Consider the following 22,341-nt stretch of genomic DNA (forward strand, 5'->3'; position numbering starts at 1 on the left):
CCCACATTAAAAAATCACAATCGGTTAATATATAATAATAATGATCAGGAAAAATTGCATGTACTACAAACAACAACAATTACTTTTAAGTTAAACATAAGAAAACAATTAATATATTGCTGAAAACACTTAACAGCGCATATACTCTCGGTCGTTGCACGCGTACATTTTTCGTTACACTTCCTCTTAACACAGCACGTTTTTGACGCTATCCATTGTTTGATCATCCATGTTTACGTATTCATTGTATTTTGGTTTTTTTGTATTCCTATGATATTAATAAAAAATTATTCTTTATTATCTGTAGTACTAATAATTTAAGTCGAAACCCCCCCATTAATAATCTATACCTACGCCCCTGGGCGTCTATATAACGCAGTGTTTGGAAGGAACGAGTTCCAAAAGGAACGGATTCCTAGAACGAATTCTTTTTTAAAAAACGGCACGATGAACGAATTCTTTTTTACAAAAAAAGAACGAGAAAATGAACTAGTTCTTTTTTTTAAGGAAAAATAACAAAATTGTTCGTTCCTTTCTAGTTTCAATAATTTACAAAGATAAGTATGTAAAAATTGAAATTAAGATATATTTTTTTAATGTGTATAAGGTATATTCCTAATTAGTGATTGTTATCAAGTATCGACGTTGAGATAATTGTCATACATTAGCCAAAAATTTAATTTTGAAGAAAATCTCCAAATATATAATAATATATTGCATAAACATATAAAATATGTAGGTACCTACTTGTATATATATATTATAAATACAAATTTAAGAAGTATGCATAATACAAAAAAAAACAAAAACATTAATGATTAAATAAGAATTTTTATTTTATTTGGAACTAAAAAAGGAACTCATTCATTTTCCAAAGGAACGACAAAGGAACGAATTCTTTTTTTTAAGGAAAACGGAACAGAACGAATTTTTTTTTTTTTAAATAACGAGGAACGGAACGAATTCCTTTTATAAGGAACTTGCCAAACCATGGTATGGCGTCTCTTTTATCGAAAACATCAACAAAATTCTTGCTGTGTATAGGTGGATCGGTCCTCGTGTAGACACATATATATTAATATGTACCTACCTAAAGGTCTATAATAAACAATAAAAGCCATGACTGTAAGTCTGTCTCGTACATAAACTTAATAATATAATATAGTATTATATTATATCGTCGGGTAGTAATGTATTTTTTTCTGAGTGCAGCCGGACCTAGGGTTATTTTTCGGTTGCCATTTACGAGCCTCGTTTATAATAAAACAGTCAAGGAGGGTTTCGTGGCGGCGGTCGGTGTCTACTATTGTCACACCCTCGTTATAATTTATAATACCTGTATAATTGCACAAAGAACTATAATATGTTTACATTCGGCCATACCTAACCCGCCAGCTGCAAGCCATCGCCACCATCCCCCGTCCCAACCTTCCGGTTCACGACCCTCACGGCACCACACACGCTTTCCACACCAGATCGACCGATTTGGACGGTTTCGTAATCTACCCAGAATATTATTTAGGCTGAGACACGATTGAGCATAAATTGTCGCCTGTCGGTGTATCAAAGGAAGTTGAAATACAAAAGAAAACCAACACGATTGAGCATAAAAAACTCTGCAACGTTGCCATTTTTAATTTTGAACTGTATTATACAAAAATATTTATTTAAATAATTATAATGATTCAAAATGTAACATGACAAAAAAATGTCATGTTTTTAGAGTCAATATGTAATATAACTAGTCACATTATGTAAAATATTTATGAATCAATAATAGTCTCAATAGTAGTCCGGAATAGTACTCCGGCAATAATTTATTAATTGATAACATTATCGATAAAGGTGAAGGGCTCGGGTGACGCCTCGCGTCAGATATCGTAATAATTGGTGTAATAATAAGTACGTGAAAATAATAAATTACAAAATGTTGGCAACGTGAATTTGGCAACATAGCATAAAATATTCTATGCTCAATTGTGTTGCTAAAAGGTCTATGCTCAATCGTTTTATGCTCAATCGTGTTTTACCAAGCCCGGATTTAGACATGTTGAGGCCCAGGGCCCAGTTTTAAATGAGGCCCCTGTACGAAAAAAAAAATAATGTATATTATATTATTTAATATTAGGTACCTATTATTATAAATATATATAGGTATTAGGTACATAGCAATAAATAATGAATAATAACTTTATTTATAAATTATAATTTACAAGCTTTTTTCCTCGCTAAATAATCATCAATTTTTTTAGGTGTTTTATGCAGTGTTATAGCCTATAATTAAAAAAATAATGGACGAATCTGGGGCCCCTAAATAAATCTTAACTATCGAGGCCCGCGGGCCATGGCCCCTCCTGGACTCCCCCTTGTCCAGGGTGTGCTTGTGTTTTACCGATTATTTAATACATTTTTTCCCGATAGGGCGTTGCACACATATAATACAGGTACTTGTAATATAGTAGATATTTTGACAACATTTTAAGCAAAATTTAAGCTGTTATTGACGCAATTGGGAAAATATAGAAAACCACTTTTAAAACTCAATAGATGTCTGCGCACTATTAGTTTTCTCTCTCTGATCTACAAGCAATATAACAAATGTACGTCCAGTAATACCAATTGTTTTTTCTTTATAGCTTTAGAACTCAGTAATATCTAAGTGAATTTAACCATTTTCAAACTTAATATTAAGAACAATATATTATTATCTTTGATTGAGGTCTTTGATTGTGTATTGGACTTGTAAGATATTTAGGTTTTAAAACGATATATTATTATAAGCATTTTTAAATTGTAACATTTTCTACATGACATACTCAATACACTCAAATTCACCATTTGTTCAGAATGAGAAAACAGATATTGTGTTGATAGTAATCAGAAAAAAAATCACGAAAAAAGACAAATTATAATTTTTTATAATAATTTCATGTGTTTATCGTGAATTTTTAACAATATTTATTCTTATATACATTTTTAATATATATTTCATGTATTTATTGTTAATTTTCTTGGAATTATAAGCCAAAAATTATAATACTACTTATAATCTTAATCCAAAAACTGATTTCGCGTAAAAATCCCTGTTTTTTTTTCCTGAAGATTGTGTAAACTACTGAAAAATTTCAATTTTTAGACCTCGAATGCACTAACTATATTAACTTTATATTAAATTATATAAAACATAGTTCCTAACATAAAAAAAATTATTATTGATACGGGGGAAATGTCTTTATTCGAGTAATCGGTAAAAAAGACCAAGGAAAATAGAACATTTTTTAAAAATATATAAATTGATTATAAAAAAAAAAGTAATTGATATCAAAATATTATTATTATTTAACAAAATTAAATATTAATGATATCGTATCGTGTATGTTACAGCAGTTAAGAAATTTTCGATATCCCTTTTACCGTTTTTATAATCTTCGCATAATGTTACAAGTCTAATTTGCATTTTTTCATAAATAGTATGTTTTTTTTTTGTTCATATCCACCTATAACATCTTGAGCCCACTTCAATTCACCGGATCCAACTTCCAGGCGTATTTTTGTACCGTGGGATGATTATTTGAAAATTATAATAAAAATATTAAAAAATAAGGTATAATTAAATATTTGAGTAAATAATTGACATTGTTTGTATGGTTTTTTGGCATAGTTTTGGTTTAGCAACCTATCGATTTTTCAAATTTTTTTTTTCCAAAATGTGTATTCGAGGGTTCTTTATAAGAATGTAAAAAAAAAGCCCGGACAAACTTTGTTTTGAAGTCATTGATAAAAAACTTTAATAACTACATTTTTTTCATTACGCACATTTTAAAAAAAAGTACTAAGAATTAAATATAATTAATTTTTTTTTCAAAATGTGTGGTTTTTAACGCTGATTTCGAAATTGTTTGAATTTGTTTGCGGAAACCATTATTTTGGAAGTTTAAGTCATCATGCAACACTATACTGAGCGGAAGAGCTCGTGTTTGGTGTTATTTCGTTTTTTTTGTCCGAGCGCAGCGCACTGAGCGAGTGGTAACGCTAGCAGATTATGTACTTTTAAACAACTTTGTTTAATTCCGAGGTCTGCCTAAGGTGGTTTTACATACGATTAGCAAATCTAGGGGATATTTTCGATTTTTTTTCGAGCAATATTCATTTCGAATTAGATCTAAGTATTTCTTTATTTTAAAATACGAAAAAAATGTAGTTTTTGAAATTTTTCATCATACTTCAAACGAAATTTTCTGAGTTTTTTTTTACATTCTTACAAAGCACCCTAAAAATCACACATAAAAAAAAAAAATTTAAAAATCGAAAAGTTGCTAAAACAGAATCGTTCCGATTTTTTTATATTTTTAAGTAAACATTATGGTGGTGTTACTTTACTTACCACGGGTTACTTTTCATGTAATGTCAGGTGGGGGCTACACCCAACATTTCAAATATATAGTTGCGCCACTGGTACATTCTTAACATTTTTAAAAAATTCAAAAATTGTAAACTGTTCTTTTTTACTGTGTTCTTTTTTTCCTTGGTCTTTTTTTCCGGGATTCCTTTATTCGGGAGTGAAACATCCAGTACTGCTAATAAATGTGGTGGTAAAACGGATCGGAGTGGAGAAAGCAAAAATACTATTCTTATACACCAGCTATCCTAATTAAAAAAATGATACAAAACATTGTAACAATTTGTATACAATTCAAATACAAATTCACAACATAATATTTAGCATTAAATAATATAGGCTATAATATTTCTAGTGGATTAAATATTGAAATGTTATTACCGCGAAAAGTAGTTCTCCGGCCGACCACTGTAGTCCCCTCCAAAAAACTGCCCCTAATAATATATGATTCTAAAGCCGATTGGCGTATTTTGTGCGTGATTGGCAAACCAGTTTAGCACAAGGTCTTTGTGCGTTTTGCACCTGACACTACAAAACGACTACTTCTCAATATCGCTGAACCCTATCTAAATATAAAATATATTGTAATATTGCATTAATGCATTAATATACATAATTATGTTACATTATATCCAACTATGGTTTGAATAATTTTTTTAAAAGTATAATTCAATATTTTGACCCTTCAGAACCACCTAGATCACGGACATATGCTGCCACTCGTAGTCGTATATAATAGGTGCGGCGCGTTGAATTTGGAACACGAACATTTCCCCGCTATTTTTTTAAAAAGTTTACTATATAATAATATAACATTATTATTTAATATGATATTAATGTACCTATTGCCTATTGTCTAATAATTTCAAATATTTTCATAAATATAATATATTTTTTTTTTATTTATTTAATTTAAAATGTTTTAGCACACAGTGTGCTATTACAAGTAATTAATTTTGATATGAATTAGGTTATACTAAGTACATGAGTTATTTGCATTGATACAATTGAGTAATTATAGTTATATATAGTGTAAGTGAACAATTTTTAACATTTAGACAGTTGAGCGTTTTTTTTCGGCCGTGGTGTTTAATCAAAATGTATCGATAGTATTCTTTACCAACCCTAACAAGTAACAACACTAAGTTATCCTAACGATATCTTAATGATATCCAAATTTCGGAAAAGACAGATTCTGGACAACCTAATTTGATATCTTCTGAGTAACTTATTGGCTATCCAAATTTCCGCGTGTATACCTAGTACATCTTTTAATGGATATCCATAGGATTATTTAATTTGCACTATATGAAGTTCTTAATGATATCCAGGTGATACCATTATTTGAACATTTTTGATGTCTATAACGATCATCCATAGGATATCTTTATTTGCACCATTTTATATATTTGATGGATATACATTGGATGGCTTTATTTATATCTTTTCGACATATTTTTTATAAACATATAATATATTCGAGGAAATATATATGAATTTCAAAACTTTTCTTCCTGGGCATAGGTATTGTATTCATACTTTGACTATGTATTAGATATAAATGAAATATAAAATATAAAATACCATTAAATATTTAAAAAGCTAATAATGATGATACACAAATAAAAATTTAATATTTTAATTTTAATAAATATGAAAATACCCATATCGTGGATATGACAACAAAATAATATAATTACAAATAAATTATACAAACATGTTTTTATAATGTTATTTAATAAAAGTATAAAAAAAACCAACATTAAAATGTATATTATATAATATAAGACTTATAACTGTAAAAAAAATATATTTACTTAAGTAGGTATACTTCCATACTTATTTATAATAACTATAAGACTATTCAATAATAGGAATTTATGAATTAATCAGAATATGATTCATCACCATCATGTTCAGTCATCATTACTTTTAAATCTTTATCATCATGTCTCGTCAATTCATTTCTATATCGTTCAGAAGCTCGGCGTATCCAGTTATGTATTTCTTTGATCACTTTATGATTAGTTGCTTTTTCAGAACTATTTCTTATCACATCTTTTAAAAAAATTAAAAATACTTAAGTTATATTAGGGCTCTATATAGAACTTACCAATAAGTAGATTATGAAGTTGAAGTGTTTTGAAACATCGTTTATTCTTTTTTATCCCAGCATATGTCATGCAAGAAGCAAGTTTATTAGTAATCAATAATTTTAATGCATTAAAGGTTTTTTGTTTTATAGATTCACCGCCAATTTTTGATAGCTCATACATCTGAAAACAATCAAAATTTAAAAAAAAATATTGAGGTGTAAAAATAGAGAAGTACAATTATATTTATTACCAGCTGTTTTTTAAAGTCGTCGTCATTTACCAATTTAACTTCAATAGATATAAGTGCATCGTCAGTATCAATAGGAAAGTAAATATGCATGTTTACATCAGCATTTTTGTTTGAGTTTACAGAATATGTATTCTTGAGCTCTTTTATATTATCATTGATATTTTTTAATACAAGTAACATTTGGTTAATTTTGAACTGCATTTTACAAACACCTTCAATTAAATTTTTTTGATTTGTTGCATCCATCAATGGATCTTATACATAAAAACAATAATAATAAAAATATATATGATATATGTCGGTATTATTACAACTCTTAAAGTTACAAAAAGGCTAAAAAGAAAAATTACCATTTATATTTATCAATAAAGATTTAATTTCATCAGTTGACAGCAAGGGGGAACTATTGTTGTTATTTTGTCCAGGTATTATAGTAACCTCAGTGTTTTCTACAAAAGTGGTATCATATTTAAATTATTGCAATTACACTAATAAACTTATATGATAAAATTATTCAATAAAACAAAAATAAATTGATTAAGTTATTATCTAAATTGTAAAATATTATAAAACTAAAGGTTTCCTACCAGAAATTTTCATTTTTTCATTTTGTTGTGTACTGGCATTTATAGGAATTAAGTTGTCTCGAATAGGGACTTCTACTGGTTCACTGTTATTAGCCAATAAGTCATTATTAATTAATAATTCTATATTTAAAAATAAAGGCAAAAATAATTAATAACAAAAAAAATAAATTATAAAAATAACGGTTTCTTACCAGAAATTTTCATTTTTTCATTTTGTTGTGTACTGGCATTTATAGGAATTAAGTTGTCTAGAATAGGAACTTCTACTGCTTCACTGTTATTAGTAATTAAAGATTCTATATTTAAAAATATAAACAAAAATGAATTAATAATAAAAACTATATAAATAATTAATACGTCTTATAAGTATTATAATCAGGGCTGTGAATTTAATGCATTTGTATGTTTTTTTTTGCTATACTGTATAATAAAATGGATTTGGCCAAAATTTGTTTTGACTTATTTATAGTTCAAATACCAAATCTTATTTTCCATATTTCATGGGTTAGGGCATATAAATGCATGTTTTAATGATTTTTTTTGTAATATTTACATTTTTTTTTGTCAATCTGTTCTAAATTTGCATTAAAATATTAAACAGTTTTCAACAAAAAAAAAGGATTTCAAATGATGTGTAATATTTCAAAAATATTAACTGGTGAAAAAGAGAATGTAGGTTTGGATATATCAGAAGATTTAACCCGTAGACGTATTTCTAGTTTGCCCCAATAACTTTGTCAGACGTAGAACTCTCCTTTTCTTTAAATAAAACTTTGTTGGCACCAAACAAGAGGTCTTTCAAGTTTGATAATCCAAAGAAATCATTGATAACTACTTGATAACTACTTTAAAAGTAAAATATATAATTTTAAGTAGAAACATAATCTATTCTAAGCATATTTCTTTTATAGATCTTGTATACGACGAAGATCAAGACTAGTCAAGCCAAATAAGTCATATACTCATATCAGCCATATCAATGTTAAACAATACTAATGTTTAAAATAAAATAAATTAAAAATTATAATGAAAAAATAAAAATAAAATTTAAATTGTTGTGGTTTTTATGCATATTTAATAGTTTTCAAATTAAATTTGTAGCCTTGATTATAATTATAATTATACTTACCAAACTGAGAGTCATAGATATTGAACATATCAGGTGATGAACTTGGACTGAATAATTTGGCTTCACGATTTTCATAGTTGTCTGGAAATAAAATTGTTTCAATTATGTTATCCATGTAAGAAAATGCAAGTTTAAAAATAAATAATACCTTTATATAACTGAGGAGGTTTTGGCAATTGTAGGCTATGCCCAAAATGACTCAATAAGTAAAGAAATAATAAATAATAAAAAACATAAATAATATTATTTTTTTAAATTTTAAAATAATCTTATAGTAGAATTATACCTTTCTCATTAACAGAAAGATTTGGCACTGATAAGATTTGCTTAGTTTTATTTTGTTTGATGGGAAAACCTATATGTTTTAAAACATTACATACAACATTATAAACACATATTTTAATTTAAATAAGATTAGTAATTTTGAAGTACACTAAACAAATATACCTTTGCTAAGCATTAAAGTTTTTTAAATTTTTTTTTTGGCTGAAAATAAATACAAAAAGTTAATGTAATTAATATAACAAATATATCTAAAAACCATTTTAATCACTCATAAATACAAAATAAAAAATACATTATATTTTATTTGAAATTGTTTGCCCAATAAAATTACATAATTTATATGAAATTTTAAAGCTAGTTATAAGTTTTACAGGATGTATTACCTGGCACAGTTTTTTGAAGATTGCAGAACTCATCTGAATCTGATTCATAAACTTTAGCAGCAGTATATTTTCTTTTGTTTTTTGATTCATCAATATCAGTGCTATCCAAATCTGTTTGGTTTTCGGCTTTCTTCAATTTTTTCTTTGCGGTTAGAAAATCATCTATATAAACAAATAATTAACAAAGTATATATTTCTCAGTAAATAAGTGTTTGCTTATAAAATGTTGAAATACGAACCACAAGATGCAAGAATTCTTTTTAAATTAAAGGTATTCCAAGTATCAAATTAGGTTCCACCATTTTTGAGCACAATTTTTCATATCTAATACTGTTAGTGGTAAGTGGAGGAAATTTTGTAGCACTGCCATTGTTTACCAACCAATTCCTTGGAATAATTTGAATCCCTTGATCTTCAAACTCCACAACAATATATTTGTAGTAACTATATTTTATCATTCCAATAAAAATTTGATTTTAAGTTATAGAATGTACTATGTACATAAATTAAAACTAAGAGAATTATTATCTATATATCTATAACTATACATAAAATAAGAATATCATAGGTATTTTCTACTGTAAATAATAGAAAGATTAATAACATACTTAAAAACATTATTTTATTCAATAATCACTGATCATATTATATTTAACTGTATACATTTATAATGAGTAACAAGATATATTAAATATATTAAAAAATGAGTAGTACAAATTTATAAAACTATTTTAAAATGGTATGTATGTACACCAAACACATATATTAAAATTAAATTTATATTACAGGCCTCTCATCTTGTTCTGTATGAAGCATTGGAAAAGCAAAATACATTTTTTGATACATATATAGAAAATACTTTGATTTGATCTTATGGATTGACCAGCATTTTACTTTAGACAATGTAGATACCTTATAAATACGTAATAAACTGGACTCACACAAAGACTCATATACGTTAACTTTATTTAAAAATTCTTTTCCCACAATCACATATCCCTGAAGCATGTTGTGGTAAACTATATTTAAAATCAATACAATACTGTTATTAAATAAAGAGCAGCACTTATTTCCTTTACCAAATACACTAAAAGTAAGTTTGTGATATATGATTGATCTATATTGTGTGTCTGTGCAACCATCTACGATTGGACCTAGATTATGTCTCTTTTTTAGAACTACTTGGTCTGTTCTTAAAAAATTGTCTACATTAGACTCACAATAATTTGCTTCTTCTAATTGTCTTGAAATTTGCTGTAATGGTTTATCTTTTTTACGAATCAGTTTCTTTAATATTTGATTATAATTTTCAAACTTAAAACAACTAAATCTATCTAAAACACCAAATTTTCTAACATCGTCAACTATATGCAATAACCCATGCACATTATGCGACACATGGTGGGAACATATTATTATGTGCAACAAGGTATAATATTCAGACTCATAAGACAGGGATAAATCTCTGGGCGTAATATATAGAGAAGATAATAAATAATTTTAAGAAGCTCTTCTAGTGTATAGACTAAGACATAAGCACATATACCTAGTATAATTTTTACATTAAACCCAATCAAACATCAAAAATCTTAAATCTCTTAGAAAATTCAAAATATTGGATATAATTATTTTATTTCCATTATGAACAAGATTATAAATACTGTTATTTTGTTTTAATAAATATTACTTCAATAAAAATAAAGTTATTGTTATTTTATAATTTTTTATGCTTACAATACTTATGGTTTTTTTCTTTTAGAATGGCCAACAGAATGTTGAGAACGAGAAAGCATTCTGAAAAATCTGAATTTTTACGCAAAACCAATTTTTAAAAAAATTGATTTTATTTTGGTGGAACTCAAAAACTAATGACCGTAGATATTTTAAATGTTCACCAGATGATAAAATGACAATTATCAATAACAATGTTTGATATATTTTGACTGATTTTAAGTTATTTATAGCAATAAGCGAACTTTTAAAATTTTTTAATTTTTTCGGTAAATAATTTATTACGATAAAAAAACTTGGTCATTTAATACAAATTTGAAATGTTCACATATAAGTTGTTAATAATGTAATTAAAAAAAAAAAATAAGCCTGAATTTAAAATAATTATATACCTACGATATTGGAATATTTGATATTCTATATTCACCGGTAAATTAACGAATTTCCATTTCTCGATTTTGATATTTTGTTGAAATTAAAACCTAATAATCGTAGACACTTAAAATGTTCACAAAATGTTCATATTGACTGTCTATTAACATACCCCATAAATGGTAAAAATTAAAAAAAAATGTTAGCTCTCTTTGAGCTATGAAAATTTTTCGAATTTTGTAATTTTTTTAAAATTATTATCAATAAAAAGGTAGTTATATATTAGGTATGTATATATTTTAGATGTGTATTATTTTTTAATTAATACACTACTTATTATTTATGAATTATATTAAATACAAATTGCCTTATATACTATACCTTATATACAATTTTAAATTTAAGAAGAAGTCTACAAGAAAAGCATGTTTCAAATTTCAATACCTACCTTATATCTTATGTTATAATTATCCACCAATAAGCTTTTATTATTAATCATCGTTAAATTAAGAATTTTTATAATTGATTGTTTAATTTGTATAAAATGAATCAAAAATAGTTTGTGTAAGTCACAAGTAATAATATATCTACCAAATTAACTAACAAAATCTAATATAATGAATATACGATGTTAGTTCCATCATTTCCATGTAAGACAATGATGTAATAGAAACAAGTCTTCTTTTTTTATAATATTAGTATAGGCCATTCTTTTTTAACATACTCTCTCAGGCGAGTGGCAACACTGCTTAGTGCTTGGTAAGTTTTATAAATTTACTATGCCCCGTAAATTTAGCCGGGCTCACAGCTAAGTCGTGTATTGTGCATAGACCTATTCAGATTTCTTAAATATAACCATGATGTTGTGTCATGCGTGGCCGCGTCGGTGTGGTAACTATGGTTACAACTGGAACCGTATTGATTTTTGAAGTTGAGCTAGCTGTAGTAAATTCTTCTTTGAAACTTGGTTTTACACTATACCAACAAAAATAACGTTCAATATACGATTTTATCGATATCGACACGACACACGCCACACACGATGCATAGCAGCTCTGTCCATTACCGCAAACCGGTGGTTACCAGGTTACTCTAATATATTATTATGGTCTATGAAGATTGGATGTCATTGCTGGATAAAGGGGGGGGGGAGAAATGGACTTTGGTCTTAGATACTTTATTACCGACACGCAAGACCCAATTATAAGTAGGTATAGTAGTCGTCGCTTGTCTAGTTCACTCGCACCTAGTTTTCGTCGTTATCGAACGTGCTTTCCCCTGATCCGCAGCGCGATAAATCTAATCGTTGGATGAACGACAATTACGTACTTTCGCAGGTTAATTTGCAACATTTTCTGAGGTAAATCCAGGAAAAAGTTTTTTAAACAAAATATTATATTAGATTAAAAATATATGTACCTACATTTTTTTTAATTGCATAATATGCCGAAAAAATAAGATTTCAGTTTCTGTTATCGCATTTCGGTTTTTAACGGTTTAAACCGGTATTCAAAGCGGTATCCAATATCAGTTTCAAGTCCTGTATCAGTGGCGTATTCAGGGGAGGTGATGAGGGGGCTGCAGCCCCTCCCGAAATGTTGAAAAAATTTAAAAATTATTTTAATGGCCTATGATAGTCGCTCAAAAAGTCTTAAATTGTAGTAATTGTACTTAAAGAATTTAAAAATGTATTTTCTATACAGTGGCGTGCCCAGAAATTTTAAATTGGGGGACACCATTTTTTTAAAAATAAACAAAAGAAAGCGGATAAGTGGAAGTCGTTCTGCTGTACAGTAGGCTACAATAGTGGATGACTGTAAATTTAAATTCAATGATATTTATCATGTGTGCAAAAAACGGTTCTGAGTAGAGACGGTTCGGCAGCCTAGGATACTGTATATTATATTTATATTGTTGTTATTAATAATTAATATATTTAGGTACATTTTTAACTACTAAATAATTTTAGAAGCTAATGGAGTTACAATGGTTTTTATTTATTTTTTTATCCTGGATACAAATTATCATATATATCATTGAATTCAAGTTTAATACAATCCATTATACATTGACCCACTTGTAACCTACTATACAGCAGAGTGACATCCACTTACCCGCATTTTAAGTTTTGAGTTTGATAAATGTTGTCGAAATTAAAACTTTAAATATTTTTAAAAATATTGTTTAGGTATATGTATTTTTAATATTTTTCAACTACTATCGTAAACATATATTAGGGGCCGTGTATTATATATTCATGCTTTTTGACCAAACTAATAAAAATGTATTGTTAATTGTTATACATTATAAAAAAAGACAATTGTGGGGGGGGCTATTACGTATTATAATGAGTCCAGGGCTTGAAACCGAACATAAATTTCCCGATATTTATTTTTTCCGTTCCTGATTTCGATTTCGGATATCGGTTTTGATTACCGGTATTGGTTTTTTTCGGTTTCGGTAGCGATTTCGGTTTTTAACGGTTTTAACCGGTATTCAAAATCGGTATTAAATATCGGTTTCTAACCTTGGAAAATATATATTACTTCGATTAGAATAAAAATGTATATGCTATATTATTTGCGTATACCTACCTTTTTTTATGATCTAATTGCGTCCCGAAAATATTGATATAGTCAATATCAAAATTTAAATTAAAAAAAAATACATTGATGTTTATTTTAATTTATAATATAGAAGTATATTGAATAAAAAAAAAACTCATATGTTATGATAATAACTTTTGTCATAGTAATAATAATATAAATAATATAAAAATTCGTTTTTTACAATTTGTCATGATAATAATAATAATATGTTGTAATAATAAATTGTCAATTATTGATATGTGAAATAGGATCACTTATTAAATTGTCATGAACATCTAGTTTCATACAGCTTTTATTCGAACACTTTCATCGAAAATTGTTATTGCTTTAAGACTTATAAGTTTTATGATATCCAAACTGTTAACTGTAAATTACAGTGGCGGATTTAACAGTCGTTTAGTTGGCAAATGCCAAGGGGCCCCCTCCTAAATTGTGCACTGGGGCCCACCTAAATTATAAAGTTGATTTTTTTTTAAATTTTAACTAAAAAAAAAGTATATTTCAAATTGGAATATAATTTACCATTATTTTAATAGTAAAATAATTTAAATTTATAGGAATACTTCAAAAGTAGAAAATATTATAATTAAATAAAGTAGAAAAGATCGAAATAAATACTTATATACCTACGTAGGTAAATCTAAGTTAGGTATTCTACATTCTACCCACTATCATTGATCACAAATAAGATTATTTATAATTATTATAAATAAATATATATAATATAATTCATGATTGCATGAAAATAAAAACAATAATTTTGTAAATATAATAACAATCTTTGATTTATTGGAAACCGTTTTCGCGATAAATTCACAACGTAGGTACATATGAATATTGAAAAATGTGGTAAAGAGGACTCTAAATTTAATGCGTTTGCACTATGTTTATCATATTATTATGTTTATACATTTAATGGTTTAAGACATTGTTTCTTACAACTGCTAGTTATACAATTGCTATAAAATTGCTATAACTATAACTTTAAAGTATTGATTGAAATTTAAAATAAGTAGTATTATTATTAAATTAAGTATAACATTATAAATAGAATCAACGAGTAATTGCCTACACACCATCAATTCACTCGCCAACCTAGCCGAACGGTCCGTCACCCACAGAAACATACATACACACATCATTATTGTTTTTGTGAATTAAAATATAAAATGGTAATTTTATCATCGACTTTTATGTATATAGCAGCTCTTAACATTTTGTGTAGTATAAAAAGTGAAGTGTGTAGAACGAAATTTAAAAGTGTGTAACTCAAATTAAACCTTTATAATTTTATGTGGCTTCACTTTCTTTTTATATTTGCATGGTTTTTTGTCAAGCTACATTTTAATTATTATCTACATTTTGTGAAATTGGGGTAAGTATCTTAATGATACATTTTGTAGGAGGCTTTCTTATTGATTACTTTCTTTGAACCCTTAAATCCGCCACTGATCAATTATATAAAAACCATTAATCGCGACCAATTTAGAACTACACATTTTTTCCATAGCTTAAAAAAAATTAAGAAATACAGTACAGTTTATTAACTATCTATTTTAGTGATTTAGTAGATAATATCGATAATAATTATATAGCCAAGTTAACGGTCAAATTTTACTACCTGAAAAATATACCTTTTTTGGGACGCAAGTAACATGCCGCCATTAAAATACCAGGGCTCTGAGAGAGCTGGTGGACGCAAACGATGTGTGTATATTATAATAATAATATAATAATCAATGCGCACAGTCGTGCAAAATCCGTACCTACGTCCTAAATGGTTTCTAAAGATACCACGAACACGAGGTAGGTATATAATATTATGTATTAAGTACCCGTAGCCCTCCCCGTCACCACCAACGGTCCATTTTGGGCCCAACCGATTTGATAATACATATTGGCAAGTAATAGTAACACTGCTTATATTATATATTTTGATGGATTTTTAGTATTAAATACTTTAAAAACAAATTTTGTTGTTATAGCGGCCACAGAAATACACTTTCACGGTTCATGAGATACAGCCTGGTGACAGACCGACGGACGGACGTGCCGACAGCGGAGCCTTAGGGTCTTGTTTCGTACGGAACCCTAAAAAGGTCAGGTTACAGGTAGCTAAAAAAAACACCGGCCACCAAGCCTTTTAGGTACCTATACAATTTACTCGTTTGTTTTGATAATATATAATATTTATTATTATGATAATAATAATAATTAAGATACTAATTATTTATTAACTTTATCGGCCTAAATTTATGCCTAGATACGACACTCAAACAAAGAATATATAGCTTTCTATTAGTGAAAAAAATTTTGAAATCGGTCCAGTACTCAGTAGCTTTTGAGTTTATTCGTTACAAACAAACACATTTTTCCTTTTTATAATATTAGTAATTAGTATAGATATACTAATATGAGTAACATATTATAATAGTATACTAATATATAAAACAATGGTGGTGTACTGGTGCCATGGTCTATGCTCTCCGTGCAATGGAGACAACAAATAGTAATAATGTTCATTTTTTTAGTTACCTTGGTTACTTATTTATTATAATTTATATTACTTATGTGAAAAATCAAAGAAAAATCAGGGAGTTTTATATTATGTCGTAAATGCCGATCGCTTCCGACGTATACAAGTTATTATCCAAACAAATATTTTAATACATAATATGTTGTTAAGGGCCCCAAGTCCATATACACGATCAATGTTATTGATATTAATGAAAACCTATCAATAAATATCAAAACGGTTTTGATATTTTTAATATATTTTAATGTATCTTTAATATAACCAATACACGGTCAATAATATTGTTAATATCGAATATTTGATAATTTAAATTTTAGATAAAAAATGCTAATTATGAAGAACTGTATTGATAAAGATGATTTTGTCATAGATGCTACTGTATCAGAAATTAACGAAAACATTTGTCCACATTTATACAAGACATAAGCTTTTACAAGTAGCACTTACAATTCCAGTAAGTTCTGCTTCTTGTGAAAGATCATTTTCAGTAATATGGCGAATAAAAACATGGCTAAGAAATTCTATGACTGACGATTAATTCATATTGAAAGGGACTTAGCTAATACTATTAAATCTAAAGAGGTTCTTAATATATTTGCCCAAAAAAACAGATGTTAAAACCTTATACTATAGTAATGATTTCCTATTGAAAATATATTTTTTTTATATTTAATTCAAATACAAAATATGTATATGTTAATAATATGATGTAGGTATGGTATATTATTTATTCATATTTTACTTTATTTTACTTAATGTGCTTCTTTAGTCCTTTTTATATTTTGTTCCTTTACATTTTTCTGTAGTAATATTTGTAAAATTATATTCTGTACTTGAATCATTATAGGCCTTATGCGAAGTAATTCGCAAGAAGTTGCGGCAGCGTCGTTGATACAAAAAAAAAAGGCTATAGCCACCCTTCCCCTCAAAAAAAAAAATCATCACGCTACACCCATGCTACCGCCACCGCCGCTGCCGTTGCAGTGTGTGGGAACCATAGACATAATATCATTATGTCTATTATGTCTATGGTGGGAACCTATTTACTCTTTGTGACTTGTTGCAACACTGGCGAGTAGCGTCAACAACCAACATGGCCATATCCTCTTACACCCGTGTGGCTGTGTCCTGTAGCCTGTAGGTTAGGTTCACCGTTCACGTCTGTGATTCCTCGTCAATGCGGTATATCGGTACTTAAAGTACCTAGCTTATACGGTTTACCCTACGAAGAACGTTAATTTCCGTAATAAACCATTCGCAACTTTCCGTAATGGTATCAGTGGCGCAAATAGGAAAAATGTTTAGGGGGTCTCAAGCCCCAACACATTTTTTTAAAAATTATAATTTATAGGTACATACTTGGTATACTATTATATTTTGAGGGGGCTAAGCCCTCTCTAAGCCCCCCCCCCCCCTATTTGCGCCACTGAATGGTATTTAATTTCTGTTTGCTATTGTTCCAGATTTACGGTTTGAATTGATATTGGACCTTTTGTATAACCAGACCACACAATAGGTTATTAATTATTATGTGATCGCCTATCAGACATCGGCTTTGATCACAATCTACTTTGGGACGACTGTACCTGCACGAACACTCAATACCAAAACGTCCTAACTTCGATCCACTGTGTCATAATAAGTGGAGTTAGGTGGAATTCTAAGAAATATCTTTTTTAAATACGTTATTCTTGTCGTATGCGGTTTATCACTTGTTTTCACTTGGCATAATATATGCTTTCTACCACAGTTTAACTAGAATATCATACGTATATTATTATAATTATATTGATATATTTTAATTCATTTTGATTTTATACATAAATATCTTAGTAATATTTTATTATTTTATTCACTTGAATATATCTTAATAACCCGTGGTGTTATGCGATGAATATTTTGATTGTACAAGTTCAAAACTTATAATATTCAACCTAAAAACTTACTCACGAAGTACTATTTTGCAAGGCTCTTACGAAATACATTTACTAATTCCTAAATTTTAACAAAAAAACATTTTTTGTTACTTAGTTTTGTACCTAGGTTTATATTTTTAAGTCAGTTTTAACCAGGGATGGAAAACGTTTTTAAAAAACGTTATTAGACGGAAAAAAACAAAAAACGAAAACAATTAATAAAACGAAAACCAAAAAAATCAAAAAACGAAAACAATTAATAAAATAAAAACAATTGAAAAACGATAACAAACAATCCCAAAAAAAAATTTAATAACGAAATCAAAACGAAAACAAATAATTATAGTAATATACATTATAATATTTATACCAGGAAAAAAAAATTTCACTTAAGTCTTTACTTTTTAATTTACCAATAATGCACTTTTAAAATTTAAAAACATTATAATTTGAAATCAGAAATTTTTAATTTTTAATTTTATACAAATTATAATTTAGATTTAAAATTTAAATATTAAAAATAATTCATTTTAATTTTTAACTTTTAAATGTATTTCTATATTGTGCGTTACTATTATAAAAAAATATAAACAATATTATCAAAAACGTAACTTGGAAACAATAGGAAAATAACGTTTTTAAAAACGTTAATCAAAAACAATATGGAAAATAACGTTTTTAAAAACATTAATCAAAAACGTTTAAAAACGTTAAACAAAAACGATATTTTTTAAATCAATAAACAAAAACGAAAACGAAAAAATTAAAAACGTTTTCCATCCCTGGTTTTAACATTTTATAACATTTAACTTGATAATTCTATTAGTGATTTTTATTAATCTATGGCAGCATCTCTAAACATTTTATTTTAAAAAACTGCAATAATCGCGGTCATTAACAATTTTATTATTATTATTATATATATATTAACGGATCATAGATCCAATTAGGTACAATACATTTTAAATTTTTGTTTGTAATAAATAATAATACAATAGTTAATCTATATGATATGTAAAAATGAATTTGTATTTCGCTAGGTCACACCACAACTTTAGAAAACCTTTACTGATTTTGTTGATTTTTTATTTGTTGTGTTCGTAATTGTCAGGACAAGATTTGTATGAAAAAAAATTGTAGGAAAAGTAGAAAATCTGAATGGCAAAAATACAACAGCGGCACCAGCTGTCCAGCAAAAACACAAACTAAATAATAATATATTTTTGTTTATTGTAAGGTTACTATTGAATATGATTTTAGACTTGTATATTATATTTGGTCAAAACCATATAACTTAGTAAAAATGGTATTCTTGACGTTAATTTTTCGACTGTAGTCCTGGAAACAATGTGTTTGTACATTACAATACATTTGTAATAATGTTCGTTTCTCACGGGGTTTGCAATCTACCATAAGTGGATTGCCTACTTGAAAATATAATGCTCGCATAATCGCAAGTGTTTCTCACAGGCAACACCGGGTAGGATGGCTATAATATAATATACCTACCTAATTGGACATATCCGGACTGACTCACTAACTGATCAATGTAGAGCCTAAATAATGATAGCTCGAGGCTTGCAAATCAAGAATCATTTAAAATTTAACTATAATATAATATAGTACAAAGATTTGCAACTTCCCTATTACAATAGCTTGTGTTGGAAAGTTATAATTTGAATCAAGTTATTGACAATTAAACATTTCTAATACTAATTAAATATATGTATATGTTCATAAATTAATTTGAGAAAGATCAACAATATTTAACAATTTCAGGGCATTTAGGTACATCGTTAAAATTATAGATGTTAATTCTAACTTCAAAGTACCTAGTCTACATAGTTTGATTGCCTTTGAAAAAGAACTTTTCATGCCAACATTTTTATGGTAAAAATGTACATTTAAATTAATATTTGATTTATAAAGTGCATTATAAATATGGCTAATATCAACAGCGTTAATTCTAAATGATATCAATAAATTCTTATAATATAAACTTTTAACATTAAATAGATTAAAAACCAGTGTTGGGTAAGTTACTTTTAAAAAGTAATTAAGTTACTTTACTCGTTACTAAGAGATAAATGTAAATAAGTTACTTTACTCGTTACTCAAATAAAATTGTAATGAAATTACTTTACTTTTCAAATAGAAAAGCAACTCATTACTTTCTCGTTACAAAAATACAATTTTTTTTAAATTTCTTGGCAATAATCTTCTGCAGGCAAATTGAACAAGCAAATTCTTTATTAAACCTGTATAGTTAATAGGATCATATAAAATTTAGTCTTCCACACAAGCTATATTCATAGGAAACCTATTTAAAGGAATAATAAATTTAATTAACTGTTCTCGTGATTTACGGTGCAATTAGACATTTCAAATATTAAAACCACTGAAAACTGAATTGTGCCGAGTTAAGATTGGTAAACATAATAATACCCGCATTAAACATATATTTTTTTTCAATTCGCAATATATAGGTCATAGGTAGGTACTTAATAATTCGAAACTATAACGCGTTATTATATAGAAATTACTTTTCAAAAGTAATTTTCATTACATTTTCGTTACTCTTGGAAATAATTCTAATGAAATTACGTAACGCGTTACAAGCAAAGTAACGCTGTTACAGTAACACGTTACTTTCGTTACGTTACTACCCAACACTGTTAAAAACATAGTATTCAAAATCATTGATAGTGATCCTAGGTATATTAAATATAAAATGAATTCCATTCTTCAAAGTAATATTTAAAGATTGATTGAGACTATAATATTACATTATTAATTACGTATATTTTTGTCCAATTGGCCGACACCAGCTAACGATACTGCACGTGTGCGAACCTAACTCATTCGGAATAGAGTATAGATTGTTTATGGTAGTATTTTAGTGGTAGATCGCATAGAACACTATGCGTTATGACTGGTGGATCGCGTATTTGTGGTAGATAGCATACGAAAAGAATATCTAAAATATATGAACATTAGTTAATTATTTTATTTATAAATCATTTATTTCACGGGATGTTGCTGATAATAATATTTAATTAAATCACAGAAATACAAGTGATAATATATTTCATTGTAATATTTATAGAAGAAGCTTTGTTTTAAATTACCTTTTAAAAATCACTGAGCGAACACAAATGACAAGTAAATTATAAAACTAATGAATGTAAATTTTGTGGAAAACAGTTAAAATTAAGTTAAAATTTAGTTTAAATAGTCACATTCAAAAACATCACAATCTCATGCGTATAATTGCAGATTTTTAGGTGAAAATTAATTCAATTAATTGTATCGACTGCTCCACACACCTATATCCCAAACAATAACATTATTTCAAATCCTGGACAAACTGAAATCTTATTGTATACCATGGACAGAAATAGTTCAGATCAATTAGGTTTAGGAAGCAGCAGTGCTACTTCTCCTATAACTCCATGGCCCTCAATGCCGCTGCGTACAATGAGAATCCTCAAATACAACACCAGCCGGTTCCATCACAAACAGTTCAAAGGACAATAATGAATATGAAGGAAGAACCATTATTTAATTCAGCAGACCATCCAGAAGCCATAATTTTCAACATTATTTTACATATGAAAAATGAAGCAGTCTCTCAAACTACTGCCAGTAAAATAAACAAACAGCAATCAAGTGTATCAATTGCCCCACATAATTCAATAGCAAACAACAATAGTGCTCTTAGTATTAAGCAGGAAATAAATTGTTTAAAACAAAATTTAGCAAACAGCAATGAATCAATTGTTTTATCAACAGCTTCTATTAACTCAATGGCAAACAATATCCATTTCCTAAATATAAAGCAAGAAATAAACTTGTGTTCAAATGTCGGAGAAAGGAACAGCTCAGATCAAGTGAATTCAGTTGAACAAGCAATTCAGTTTAATCCTATACTGAATCTAATGTATTAGACCCTATTAAATCTAGTAACATGGAACCTCAAGTTTTTAAAAACCTGAGAAATAGAAAAGTCAAGGTATTTTTATTGGATGATTCACATTCAGATACAATA

The 22,341-nt window shown here is 27.6% G+C and overlaps 1 long non-coding RNA gene across 2 annotated transcripts in view; it reads left to right on the plus strand.

Annotated features, from left to right (window-relative positions):
* Positions 1-18,378, plus strand: part of LOC103309889 — a 52,276-nt gene extending 33,898 nt beyond the window's left edge. Inside the window, exons 2-4 of one of the 2 annotated variants that reach the window (XR_003839088.1) lie at positions 15,827-15,988; positions 16,695-16,831; positions 17,841-18,378. This is a non-coding gene — a long non-coding RNA (uncharacterized LOC103309889). The remainder of the gene's footprint in view (positions 1-15,826; positions 15,989-16,694; positions 16,832-17,840) is intronic. The other variant, XR_510875.3, reaches the window with a different exon arrangement.
* The last annotated feature ends 3,963 nt before the right edge of the window (positions 18,379-22,341 follow it).

This window comes from Acyrthosiphon pisum, chromosome A1 (assembly GCF_005508785.2).
Source record: "Acyrthosiphon pisum isolate AL4f chromosome A1, pea_aphid_22Mar2018_4r6ur, whole genome shotgun sequence".
Lineage (NCBI taxonomy): Eukaryota > Metazoa > Arthropoda > Insecta > Hemiptera > Aphididae > Acyrthosiphon > Acyrthosiphon pisum.